The following is a 13,202-nucleotide window of genomic DNA, read 5'->3' as shown; positions in this document are numbered from 1 at the left end:
GCCATTCGGTTTGAAAAAGGCTCCGGCAACATTTCAGAGGTTGCTAGACAGTGTATTGAGGGGTTTGAAACCACGGCAGTGTCTTGTCTATTTGGATGACATTATAGTGTTTTCAAGTTGTATGGAGCAACATAGACGGCGGTTGAGGGAAGTCTTTATGAGGTTAAGAGCAGCTCGTTTGATGTTGAGCCTGGAGAAGTGTCATTTTGCATTAGAAGAAGTAAAATACAGTATTTCGGTCATATCGTCAGTAAGGACGGGGTGCGAACAGATCCGAGGTTGGTACAGGCTGTAAGGGATTGTCGGGAACCGAAAACAGTTAAGGAAGTGCAATCATTCGTCGGAATTTGCAATTTCTATCGAAAGTTCGGGAAGGGTTTTGCAGATTTAGCGCTCCGCGGGATTAGCCGAGCGCTCTAAGGCGTTGCAGTCATGGACTGTGCGGCTGGTCCCGGCAGAGGTTCGAGTCCTCCCTCGGGCATGGATGTGTTTGTTTGTCCTTAGGATAATTTCGGTTAAGTAATGTGTAAGCTTAGGGACTGATGACCTTAGCAGTTAAGTCCCATAAGATTTCACACACATTTGAACATTTTTCAGATTTAGCACAGCCGTTGACGTGATTGTTACGGAAGGGTGTGAAATTTGAGTGAACAGAAGAGTGTCAGAAAGCGTTTGACAAACTGAAAGAAGTGTTAACATCAAGTCCAGTTCTTGTGTCTCCAGATTTTGAAATGGAGTTCATACAAGCATGCGATGCATCGAGTCAAGCATTAGGATGTGTTCTTAGCCAGGAAATTGATGGGAAAGAACACCCTGTAGCCTATGCATCTAGGCAGTTGAATGCAGCAGAGAGGAATTATTTAACAACAGAGAGGGAGAAGCTTAGCATAATCTATGGAATCACATATTTTTTATGTTATTTATATGGGAGAAGATTTCGGGTAGTGACAGTTCATGCTGCGTTGAAGTGGTTGTTGTGGTTGAAGAATCCATCCGCTAGACTCGCTAGATGGGCTGTGAGGCTTAGTGAATTCGACTACGAGGTGGTGCACAAGCCTGGGAACAAGCTTGGTAATGCGGATGCACTAAGCAGGAAGGTGGCAAAAGTAGAAGTCATAGATTATGCCCTAGCGGTATGGCAAGAATTACAGGACGCTGAAAAAATAAATTGTATCAGACACAGTCACAGTTTAATGTGTACGACGGTCTTCTGTGCAGGGAAACGAAGTTAGGACCAAGGATAGTAGTGCCAGCGAAGCTGATAGATGTGGTTTTAGGGGAAGCACTTGATCACCTGTTATCTGGTCATGGAGGGTGTAGAGCGACGAATAGGAGAGTGATGGAGATGTATAGATGGAGAGGTAGGAAAGTAGATGCGGATCAGTATGTCAAGAATTGTATACCATGTGTGCAGAGAGCAGATTTGAGTAGGAAAAAGGTACAGCTACAACGATTGACGGAAGTGACATGTCCATTCTCTATGTTGGGGATGGATGTCTTATGAACTTTCAGGCGAACACCATCGGGGGTAAGATTCATTCTGACAATTATAGACCATTTTTCGAGGTTTTTGGAAATAGTGGCTAAGCAAAATCAACAGTCAGCAATGGTCGCACAAGCTTTAGTATTTTGAAGTTTGGTGTACCAGAGACAATAATTACTGACAAAGGGACCAACTTCATGTCGGATTTAATGAAGGAACTGTGTAAATTATTGAATATAAAGAAGTTGAGGACAAGTACGTTGTATTCACAGGCCAACGGAAGGACAGAACGGGTACACAGAACAATCGGGAAGATGCTGAGTTTTTATGTGGATTCTCATCACAATCAGTGGGACGAGTATTTGTATGTGCATATAATGCAAAAATCCATACAAATAGAGGTTTGTCTCCATATGAGGTAGTGTACAGGCGAAAAATGCCGTCACCATTTGATTGAGTGAAGCTACAAAACGGAAGGACTAGTGAATCTGTATATCAATTCGCGGATACAAAAGGCGAATACGAAGGCTTTGGAAAGGAAGGAAGACGCAGTGAAGTGGAAAGGGAGTTTACCGCAGTATAGAGTGGGGCAATGGGTAATGCTGTCCAACCCCTATATACAAAAAGGGAAAACGAAGAAGTTCCTCTCGAGGTATCAAGGGCCATACCAAGTTGTTGAAACCACATACCCCATTAATGTTAAGCTTCAGCTGGCAACTAGAACATGATAGTACACAGTGAGCGGTTGCGGCCATTTAAGGGTTGTCCGGATGTGATTCCAGGCATGTCACAGGAAGGGAAGAGGAAGAAAGAGAGAGTGAAAAGAGGTGTTCAGTACAGGGAAAACCAGGAAGCTGAGTACAGTATGATGTACCGTACGCTTTGCGATCCAGAAAGCAGTAGAGTATTTGTAGTTTTTGTTTTCTTGTTATGTATCATTGGGTTTGTGTAGATTAATTAGGCATTGTATTTTCATATGTTGTGTTTTCGAGTATTGTGAGCCTACTGGCGACAACGGTCTTTTTGATGAGGGAGGAAGGGTGATGGTGATCCCTGTCCTCAGGTCAGTGAAGTGGGGAGCATTGAGCAAGTTTGTAGAAGTAAAAACTGAGGAGGTATTGCTGATCTCAACAGCTAGCAACCAGAACGGCGAAGTGATAAGGGAGGAATTACGGAGCTGCCATACAGGGAAGGTAATGGTATGTCCAATCGGGACAAGTGCACGCTGCAGTTGTTTTTAGCCAGGAGGAAAGAAACAGACTGTCCAAGGGACATCATGAAGCCAAAATTGAGCTAGCAACGAGTCGGGATGCATTGGATCTTCTCCTCCTACGAAAAATTAATAGTAGTAGCAAGTTGTTTTGAGCAGGGAGTATTTACTGAAGCGAAACGTATAGAGCTCGAGAGGAGTGGAATTTTAATCAATGGAACTGCATGTAACATGATAGGACAAACCTTCCATCTGCCAACATCAATTTCAGGAGTCACACAATTGAATGTTATGCAGCCACAGCTGTACTGGCCAGAAGCCACTTTAGAGTTTTTGACAAGGCACAACCTGACCTTGTTAAATCAAACTCTGGAGTCAGGTCTGTTGAGATCTGTAAACCAGTTCATATAGAGCAAGAGGAGCGCATATCAGCCGAACAGCTTGTGCAACATGTCGCTCAGTATAGGGAAAGGCAATGGCAAATAACGATCATTTTGAGCACCTCTGTGCCAAGTGTCATAGTAGCCTTAACTCTGTTATGTGTTGTTTTCATTCTGATCAGGCGGAGAGCCAATTCCAAGAGGGAACCCCCTTAACTCTGTTATGTGTTGTTTTCATTCTGATCAGGTGGAGAGCCAATTCCAAGAGGGAACCAAGGGTATTCCAAGTCCCAGTGGATTGGATACCGAGGGTGTGAGACGAGTAGGTAAGGGGTTAATCAAGCAGTGGTCGTCCAGTAAAGAAATTTTACGTTTTGTTTCATGCCATGTGTTTTAAGGGGCAGTAGACCATATTTAAGTTTTGTAAAAGTATGGAAATAAGTCATAGGTGCCCATCCAAACATGTTAAGAGTTAGTTAAAGGTCGACCTGGGGATCGGGTCTTTGCGAAGGGGGGAATAATGTAGCAGCACTACTGTTTGGGATAGGAAAAGTCAGTTTTGCTGCAATATTTCTGAGCAGGCAAGTTACAGACAGGCACGGGCCTGTTTACAGTGAGTTACGCTCAACAGCAGTTGCAAAGTAAAATAGAGGCCATAGGGGCGTAGAACCGCTGGAAAAAGTGCTCGCAGCAGTTTGCACGGCGCAATTCACACGCAGAAGGGGCCCACTGGCCAATGTAAGTGTTATGAGTACGTGACACGGAGCTACGCGTAAACAGCTGAATATAAATAGGTGCCTGTTCACTAACAAAGCATTCAAGTGTGGGAGCTCTCCTGGACAGTGTGGCGTGTCACACCACCGGCTACACAAAGCAGCAGATGGGGCACCAGCGTTCCAGTCCACGGGGGGGCGCTGGTTCGACCCGTTGAGGCCGACGCGGGGTCTGTAGTTAGCCAGCGGCGGGTCACTCCACGGCTCACTACCGCGGGCAGTCGTCTTGGCTCCCAATGCACACCAGAGACATCCAGGGCAAGGTCCGCATATTCGGATGCCGGATCCCGGGCGCTTGTTGTTGGTGCAATCTTAGCCATGCCGGCAAAGAAGCATGCAGCTGTCCCCATCGAGCGGCGCTGAGGTGGTGGGGCGGAGACCACTGAGTCGTCTGCCGGCGCCTCCTGACGTCAACACAGCTCCGCAGCCGTACGAGGCTGACACACTACAGGGCATTGCACGTGTCACTGAGGCAGCCATTCTGCGCCGAGCTGTTTCATAGACAGCGAAGTGGTGTCCTCAGCATTGTGGGACCCAGTGACGCAACCGAGAGGAACGGGGGCCCTGTAGCTGGAAACAGTAAATCACTTGGAAAGCTCCAACAAGTCTTAATAAGATGCCTTCTACCTCTTCCCACTACACTTGGTGTTGCTGTTACATTTGGTGTCAGAAGTTACCACTTCATACCAGATCGATATTTTATCAAATACTGGAGAGATATTCATCATACACGATCCACCACATTTATGTAACCAATGCCTACGTTTGGTGTCAGCGTACAGTAACCACTCACAGATGGAAGATGGCAGTACTAGCAGTGGAGGGTATTAAAGAATGTCGGGGGATGCAGGAAACAGTGCAGTCATTGTCGTAATGCGAAAGTGGAGCGATTTATGTGACACACAAAAGGGTATAATCATTGGCTTTCAGGCCAAAGGTGGAAACATTCCCAAAACGGCTAAGCTTGTAAACCATTTGCGTGCCGCAGTGATTAAAGTGTACTCTGCATGGCGAAAGGGCGATATCCGAAATCGTCCTGAGGCAACTGTGGTACACCAGGGGATACATGACAGATGTGAACGACAGCTGTGGAGATTTGTATGGGCGAAAAGGCGAGCAACTTACCGCCCAGATGTACCAAGGGGCCACTATAATCCGTTCATCACAAGAATAAACACAAACGCGATGATTGCTCAGAAGCCGTAGCACACCTACACTGGTGTTGTTACGCACTTGGAAGTATGTCCTACTTACATATTAGATATATTATTACTAAGTTACATTAAATGAAACTTTAAGATATTCAAATGTATGAACAGCCATCAACGTTTTTCTTAACCACGCTTTAGCTATGTAGTATTTATTTCAAAAATCGTGTTCAGTCACAGCCTCTGCAGCGTTATGCTCTGACTGTCGCGCAGTTAATGCGTGCCGGCCGCGGTGGCCGAGCGGTTCTGTCTGGAACCGCGCGACTGCTACGGTCGCAGCTTCGAGTCCTGCCTCGGGCGTGGATGTGTGTGATGTCCTTAGGTTGGTTAGGTTTAAGTAGTTCTGTAAGTAGGCTGTTTAGGTTTTTAAATTGGTAACGCCACTTAGCGCTCTGTATGAAAATCACTGGCTGTGCTGTGTGCAGTCTGTGGCTAGTTTGCATTGTTGTATGCCATTGTAGTGTTGGGCAGCTGGATGTGAACAGCGAGTAGCGTTGCACAGTTGGAGGTGGGGAAGTGAGATGGCAGATTTTTGAGAGTGGATGATCTGGACGTGTGTCCATCAGACACAGTAAATTTGTAAGACTGGATGTCATGAACTGCTATATATTATGACCTTTGAACACTATTAAGGTAAATACATTGTTTGTTCTCTAGCAAAATCTTTCATTTGCTAACTATGCCTATCAGTAGTTAGTGCCTTCAGTAGTTTGAATCTTTTATTTAGCTGGCAGTAGTGGCGCTCGCTGTATTGCAGTAGTTCGAGTAACGAAGATTTTTGTGAGGTAAGTGATTTGTGAAAGGTATAGGTTATTGTTAGTCAGGGCCATTCTTTTGTAGGGATTATTAAAACTCAGATTGCGTTGCGCTAAAAAATATTGTGTGTCAGTTTAAGCACAGTCATGTATAATTTTTCTAAGGGGACGTTTCCTATGTCGACCGTTAGCCGAGGATACCTCACTGGAATCTTCTGATTTTTTCTTGTAGTTTGTCTAATTAGTGTAGCTTTTATTTATTGCTAGCGCGTAATTGTAGACAGAATCTTCTTTGTAGTTGCAGTCTTTCATTGTTGTACAGTAAAACAGTCGTGGCATTCATGTAGATTTGCACCAAGTATTTCGCAGCTGCGCTTGCAATTAACTAGATATTATTTTCAGTGCTATGTTAATGTGTGCTCTTATTTTTGCTCTTCAAATTGTGCTTTTCTGTGTTATCGTGTGAAATATTGTGACAATAATGGCGTGTGAAAAACGTAACACTAGGCTCCAAAGTAAACTGAGAAATGACAGCGAAGACGAAAGCAGTGTGTTAGCGCCACCATGTAATGAATTAACTAATGTTCAAAGTAGTAATTTGGTAATTGTGCATAGGGAAATGGAGCGGGCTGCAAATAATGGCGTAGACAGTGAAACAATTAGTGAACAGGGAAGCATTATCGATCGATCGGTCGGCAACAGCTCGCCTCAGGATTCCGAAATGACAAGACATAATCTTGCAAATACTGTAGATTCAGGTTTTGCGTCCTCACCGTTTTCTCAAATAACTCAAGACACATTTTCTGCTTTTCATAATGCGAATATTCCCGGTTCAAATGCACTGCCGAATAGCACTGAGGGACATGTTTCAGACACCAGTGCATTGTTATTACAGTTAATGCAACAAATGGGACAAAGGCTACAAAAGTTAGACACAACGCTTGAACAAAATCAGAAACAAATGGGACAAAATTTTCAAAATTTAGACGCAATGGAACAAAAACTTCAAAAATTAGACTCAGTGGAACATACGCTTCAACAAACACGTGAAGATTTAACTACTGAGTTACATAAAATCGAATAGAAATGTCAAAAAGTTTGTAATGACGTAAAAACACAAATTTGTGAGCATTTCCAACCTATTTTCTCGCGTCATGAAAATGCATTACAGAATCACGAAGCAGCCATAAAAGAACTGCGAACTATTGTTCATGAAAATCACGACACCTTGCAAGCTAAAATTGACTCAGTTGCATCTACCGATTCGGTTACGCAACTTGCAAAAACTCAGGAAAGCTTAAAGGACACAGTAGATACCGATTTCAACACAAATGGACACTCTGAAACTTGGTTCAGAAAAACACACAGAGGAAATAGTTTCACTATCGGATAAAGTAGCCGATCTTTCAGATCAGATCACTAACTTATCTGCAAAGGTAGATGATGATCTGAATGACACAAGACCTGTAGCCTTCACTGACACTCAAGAGTATGAACAAATTAGAAAATTCAAACAAAATCAAAATCAAATAAATACACAGTACAAAAGAGAAATCCGGGAAGTACAAGATCAGTTGGCACAAGTAATACAAGAATTACATATTTCAGAGGACACTCGCTCTCCAGTACGGGAAGAGGGACATAGAAATACGGAATAACCACAAAATAATAACACTGGACACTTCGGAAATTATGAAAGAAATTGGCAAGGCGCATTGGATTTTGAGATGGAACCGCCGAAACGAAGTAACAATGAGCGATGTGCGACTCGCCGACACGATGATTTTGACTATAAGCTGTTCATTACTACACGAAAATTCAAAACATTTAAGAATTCTGGCAACGACATTCATTCACAAGCATGGCTTCATCAATTCTCTCATTGTTTTCCTCCCAACTGTGTCAGTTTAAGCACAGTAATTCATTAATTTTTCAAAGGGACGTTTCAGTTCTAAGTTCTAGGAGACTGATGACCTCAGATGTTAAGTCCCATAGTGCTCAGAGCCATTTGAACCATTTTTTGTTAATGCGCAGTATGAAAAGGGCTGACGCTGCTTTCCGTTCCGTAGTGAAACAAGAGCGTGGAACACGGTTAAAAAGAGCCGAGAAATAGCTGTTCTTAATGTTTTCCACAAATTTACGGAGATAATCAGCTTTGAAGATTTCCTAGCGTTTTATATAATGCAGTTGATACACAAGCCCAGATTGAGCGTGTAGCGCAGTCAGTAGTGTAATAGAATGTGTAGTAAATGCGGTTATTCGTGAGTTGGTTCAGGTCTCCCCAATATCCTTTTTTTCTCGTTCAATTTGAAATAGCTACATCTCGTAATTATAAAACATATAATCATTTTTTATGAATAATTCAAGTTTTCTTGTTTCTAATTACATATTGGACACGAAATTCCTGTTTTCATTTCAAATACAAATTCTTAATTATCTATGTTTTTATGGAAGACTGTTCATAAAAGTGGTTTAAATTAAGAAAACATAACAATTTAATTTTTAAGGCAAATATGAGAAACCAAATCCTCTTTATTTGGACATGTCCATCGTTTTATACCACAGAGGTAGATAAGTATCACAGAAACATGAAACGTAATCATTTTCACAGCATGGAGCACATCACACGAATGCTGCATTTTTACATTTGCTACTATACCATTACAATACGAATCCAATAGAACTGATCTGGAGCCAAGCTGCGGCGTTTGGCCCGAGAAGTATGTGACTGTTAAGCTGTGAGACGTACTGGAACTAAAATGGTTCAAATGGCTCTGAGCACTATGCGACTTAACTTCTGAGGTCATCAGTCACCTAGAACTTAGAACTAATTAAACCTTACTAACCTAAGGACATCACACACATCCATGCCCGAGCAGGATTCGAACCTGCGACAGTAGCGGTCACGCGGTTCCAGACTGAAGCGCCTAGAACCGCACGGCCACAACGGCCGGCTGGAACTAACGCACGCAGATTTTTCACACGTCATTGCCGAGCTCTGGCGGGATAGAGAACGGCTAGTCGTAAAAGAAGAAGAGAAAATGCTGTGCCTGGTTGGCTTCGTGAATTCTATTGCTGATAGACTCGTTATCAACGTGGCAGGTGACACTTCCAGAACTGAAATGTATTTCTCGGATTCGCATAAGGAAGGAGCTAAGAGATTACCAGACAACTGACTGTAAGTACACTACTGGCCATTAAAATTACTACACCAAGAAGAAATGCAGATGATAAACGGGTACTCATTGGACAAATATTACTAGAACTGACATGTGATTACATTTTCACGCAATTTGGGTGCATAGATCCTGAGAAATCAGTACCCAGAACAACCACCTCCGGCCGTAATAGCGGCCTTGATACGCCTGGTCATTGAGTCAAACAGAGCTTGGATGGCGTGTACAGGTACAGCTACCCATGCAGCTTCAACACGATACCACAGTTCATCAAGAGTAGTGACTGGCGTATTGTGACGAACCAGTTGCTCGGTCACCATTGGCCAGACTTTTTTAATTGGTGAGAGATCTGGTGAATGTGCTGGCCAGGGCAGCAGTCAAACATTTTATGTATCCAGAAAGGCCCGTACAGGACCTGCAACATGCGGTCGTGCATTATCCTGCGGAAATGTAGGGTTTTGCAGGGGTCGAATGAAGGGTAGAGCCACGGGTCGTAACACATCTGAAATGTAACGTCCACTGTTGAAAATGCCGTCAATGCGAACAAGATGTGACCGAGACGTGTAACCAGTGGCACCCCATACCATCACGCCATGTGATACGCCAGTATGGCGATGACGAATACACGCTTCCAATGAGCGTTCACCGCGATGTCGCCAAACACGGATGCGACCATCATGATGCTGTATTCGTCCGAAAAAATGACGTTTTGTCATTCGTGCACCCAGGTTCGTCGTTGAGTACACCATCGCAGGCGCTCCTGTCTGTGATGCAGCGTCAAGGTTAAACGCAGCCATGGTCTCCGAGCTGATAGTCGATGCTGCTGCAAACGTCGTCGAACTGTTCGTGCAGATGGTTGTTGTCTTGCAAAGTCCCCATCTGTTGACTCAGGGATCGAGACGTGGCTGCACGATCCGTTTCAGCCATGCGGATAAGATGCCTGTCATCTCGACTGCTAGTGATACGAGGCCGTTGGGATCCAGCACGGCGTTCCGTATTACCCTGCTGAACCCACCGATTCTATATTCTACTAACAGTCATTGGATCTCGACCAACGCGAGCAGCAGTGTCGCGATACGATAAACCGCAATCGAGATAGGCTACAATCCGACCCTTATCAAAGTCGGAAACATGATGGTACGCATTTCTCCTCCTTACACGAGGCATCACAACAACGTTTCACCAGGCAACGTCGGCCAACTGCTTTTTGTGTATGAGAAATTGGTTGGAAACTTTCCTAATGTCAGCACGTTGTAGGTGTCGCCACCGACGCCATCGTTGTGTGAATGCTCTGAAAAGCTAATCATTTGCATATCACAGTATCTTCTTCCTGTCGGGTAAATTTCGCGTCTGTAGCACGTCATCTTCGTGGTGTAGCAATTTTAATGGCCAGTAGTGTAATACCTTCAGTGGCTTCAATATTTAACTATACTGTGAAATCCTTCAGTACTCCCTTACGTTACACACAGCTTATGCAGAAAAATTACCCTGCTGTTAAGTCAGTAATTTTCATCATTCTTGTTTTTAATTACAATAGTACGTTTGCTAAAAACGATAACGTGTTGCAGTTTTCGTATAGTCGTCTAAGGAGCGTATTGTGGGAGATTTGCAGTGTATTGTTTGATTCTGCTTAAAAATTAAATGACATTCGAAGCTGTGTTGCTCCTCTGCTCATCTCTTTTAACGTGTGAACTGCAGCTGGCCACTCCACGGCAGGTTAGCAGTACCAGCTGACTGGCCATTGTTGTCTGAGTTAAATGCGCCGTTAAAGCTTTTGTCCCGTATTATCGCTAAGTCTATGTGCGCGTAACGCACAGCACAAAACGTACCCTTGTTATCGTACTTGACAGTACAAGAGACAGTTTGGCTGCAGTCCCACGTCAAACGGAAATACAATGAGGTTCCAGCAAATGCGAAAGAATACATAGTGCAATGTTTACATCAGGTTTATTCTTATGATGAACGGATTATGACACTGCCTCCTCAACAACCGTTCAGTGATGTTGCTGTGTATGGGCCTCCACAGGAGACGCTTGGTTTATGCACCCATGTTGACTACTGTGAAAGTGGCCTTTTCAGATGAATCGCGATTTATGAACTATTGGATAGATGGCGGTTGGCCTGTACGACGTGAAACGTCTGAAAGCAAACAAGGATGGAGTAATATTGTCCGAAGAATGTTGTCGTGGCATTCCCTTGGTGTTCTCGTTGTTCTCGAAGGCACAATGGATCAATACAAGTGTGTATTTATCCTTGGGGGCCATGTCCACCCCTGCGCGAGGTTTTGTTTTTCCTCAGCACTATGGCACCTACAAGCAGGACTATGCAACGTGTCTCAAAGCTCGTAGTGTATGCAAGTGGTTGGAAGAAAACTGGATGACTTTAACTATATTCCCCTCGCCACCAAACTCTCCAGTTTTAAACCCCATCGGGCTCTTCGTGTTAAGGATCATTAACCGAGAAAACGAGGACAGCTGATCATGGCGCTTGAGTCGCCAGGGCCCACATTCCTCTCGGTGCCTTCCAGAAACTCACTGATTCTCTTCCTGGAAGTGTCGCAGCGGACCGCACTGCAAAAAGTGGTTATTCAGGCTTTCGAAAGGTGTGACGGGACAGTGTATGATCAGTATTAAAGAATAAAATTTTCATTCCATTGGGAACTTATGTCCGTCGACAACTTTAGTATGAGGTGTAGTCTGCATGGGCACGAATACACTCCTTATTCCGTCTGGCAAGGGGCAAACAGCCGCCGAATGTCATTTTAAGGCATTTCTTGCCTTGCCTGAAATGTACACTGTGTTTGTTTATGAAAATTGCTGGCTATAAGCGTTATGAAAGTATGCATCTTCCCCTCGTACCATAGACATGCCGCGTGGGGTAGCCGCGTGGTCTTGGGCGCCTTGCCACGGTTCTCGCAGCTCTCCCCATCGGAAGTTCGATTTCGAGTCCTCTATCGGGAATGGGTGTGTGTGTTGTCCTTAGCGTAATTTAGTTTAAGTTAGATAAAGTAGTGTGTAAGCCTAGGGACCGATGACCTCAGCAGTTTGGTTCCATAGGGACTTACCACAAAGCTAAAAAAAAAAAAATTATAGACATGTTGTGTGGGTGACAAATAAGGGTACTGGGCAGATCTGTCAGGGATCCGTACGTTGGTCAAGGGGCTTGTGGTTTGAAATCCAGTGTGGGGTCTTCCATTATACTTCTGGAAAATGCCAGTTTGTACCTCGATCATAAGAATGTGTCAAAAGGGCTTACCATTGTTGCCATTTATTGGCCAGCAAGTCCCCCTTCAACAACTACCAAATCAGTCTTGTTATAGTATCCATTCACTCCCCACACAATGTTGCATGGAGCTCGAGACTCGCTGCTTCTTACGACCTTCCACTCGGTGGTCTATCGTCATGCTGACATCGATCTGAGAGCCCGAAACAGAAACGAGACTCTTCGCTGAAGACCACGGAATGCTACTCAGCGTCTCAGCCGACTCTTACTCTTCACCATCAGTGTCTTTGTTCCCAACGGTATGGCGTCAGCGATAACCCGCGCATGGCAACACGAAATATCAACCCTGCATGCAGTACTCTGTTCCCGTCGGTTCGTAGTGACACTTAGCCTGTATACTCTGTCCTGATTTCAACTGATGGCATTCGCCTTTCCGTCAGAGACCCTCTCTGAGTCCTTCTCCTCGCTTGTTCTTGCGTCATTCCACTGCAGCCAGTTGCCCGGGCGATGTGTCAGATTCTTCCACAACCCTCACGCCAAGTCAAAAATTTGTCGATAAGGTGGGCATGCTGTGTTAAACCCCCAAATGAAAATTTCCAGTAACGTTAGACATTTCCATTATCGTATATTAACGTTCTTCTCGTTCTGCAAAAAATTCAAATGGCTCTGAGCACTATGGGATTTAACATCTGAGGTCATCAGTCCCCTACAACTTAGAACTACTTAAACCTAACTAACCTAAGGACATCACACGCATCCATGCCCGAGGCAGGATTCGAACCTGCTACCGTAGCGGTCACGCGGTTCCAGGCTGTAGTGCCTAGAACCGCTCGGCCACTCTGGCCGGCTCTCCTTCTGCAGGCATGGCTTTTTTCCTGTAGTGACATAACCTTGTATAAGGATTAAATTTTAATCAACAACTCCCAGAGGCATGGAAATAGTGGAGTATCACTCTGGTAAAGATCACTCGAAATGTTCGTGGTTGTAACTGTGTT

This window comes from Schistocerca nitens, chromosome 6, assembly GCF_023898315.1.
Source record: "Schistocerca nitens isolate TAMUIC-IGC-003100 chromosome 6, iqSchNite1.1, whole genome shotgun sequence".
Classification (NCBI taxonomy): Eukaryota; Metazoa; Arthropoda; class Insecta; order Orthoptera; family Acrididae; genus Schistocerca; species Schistocerca nitens.
This window is presented reverse-complemented; position numbering follows the sequence as displayed.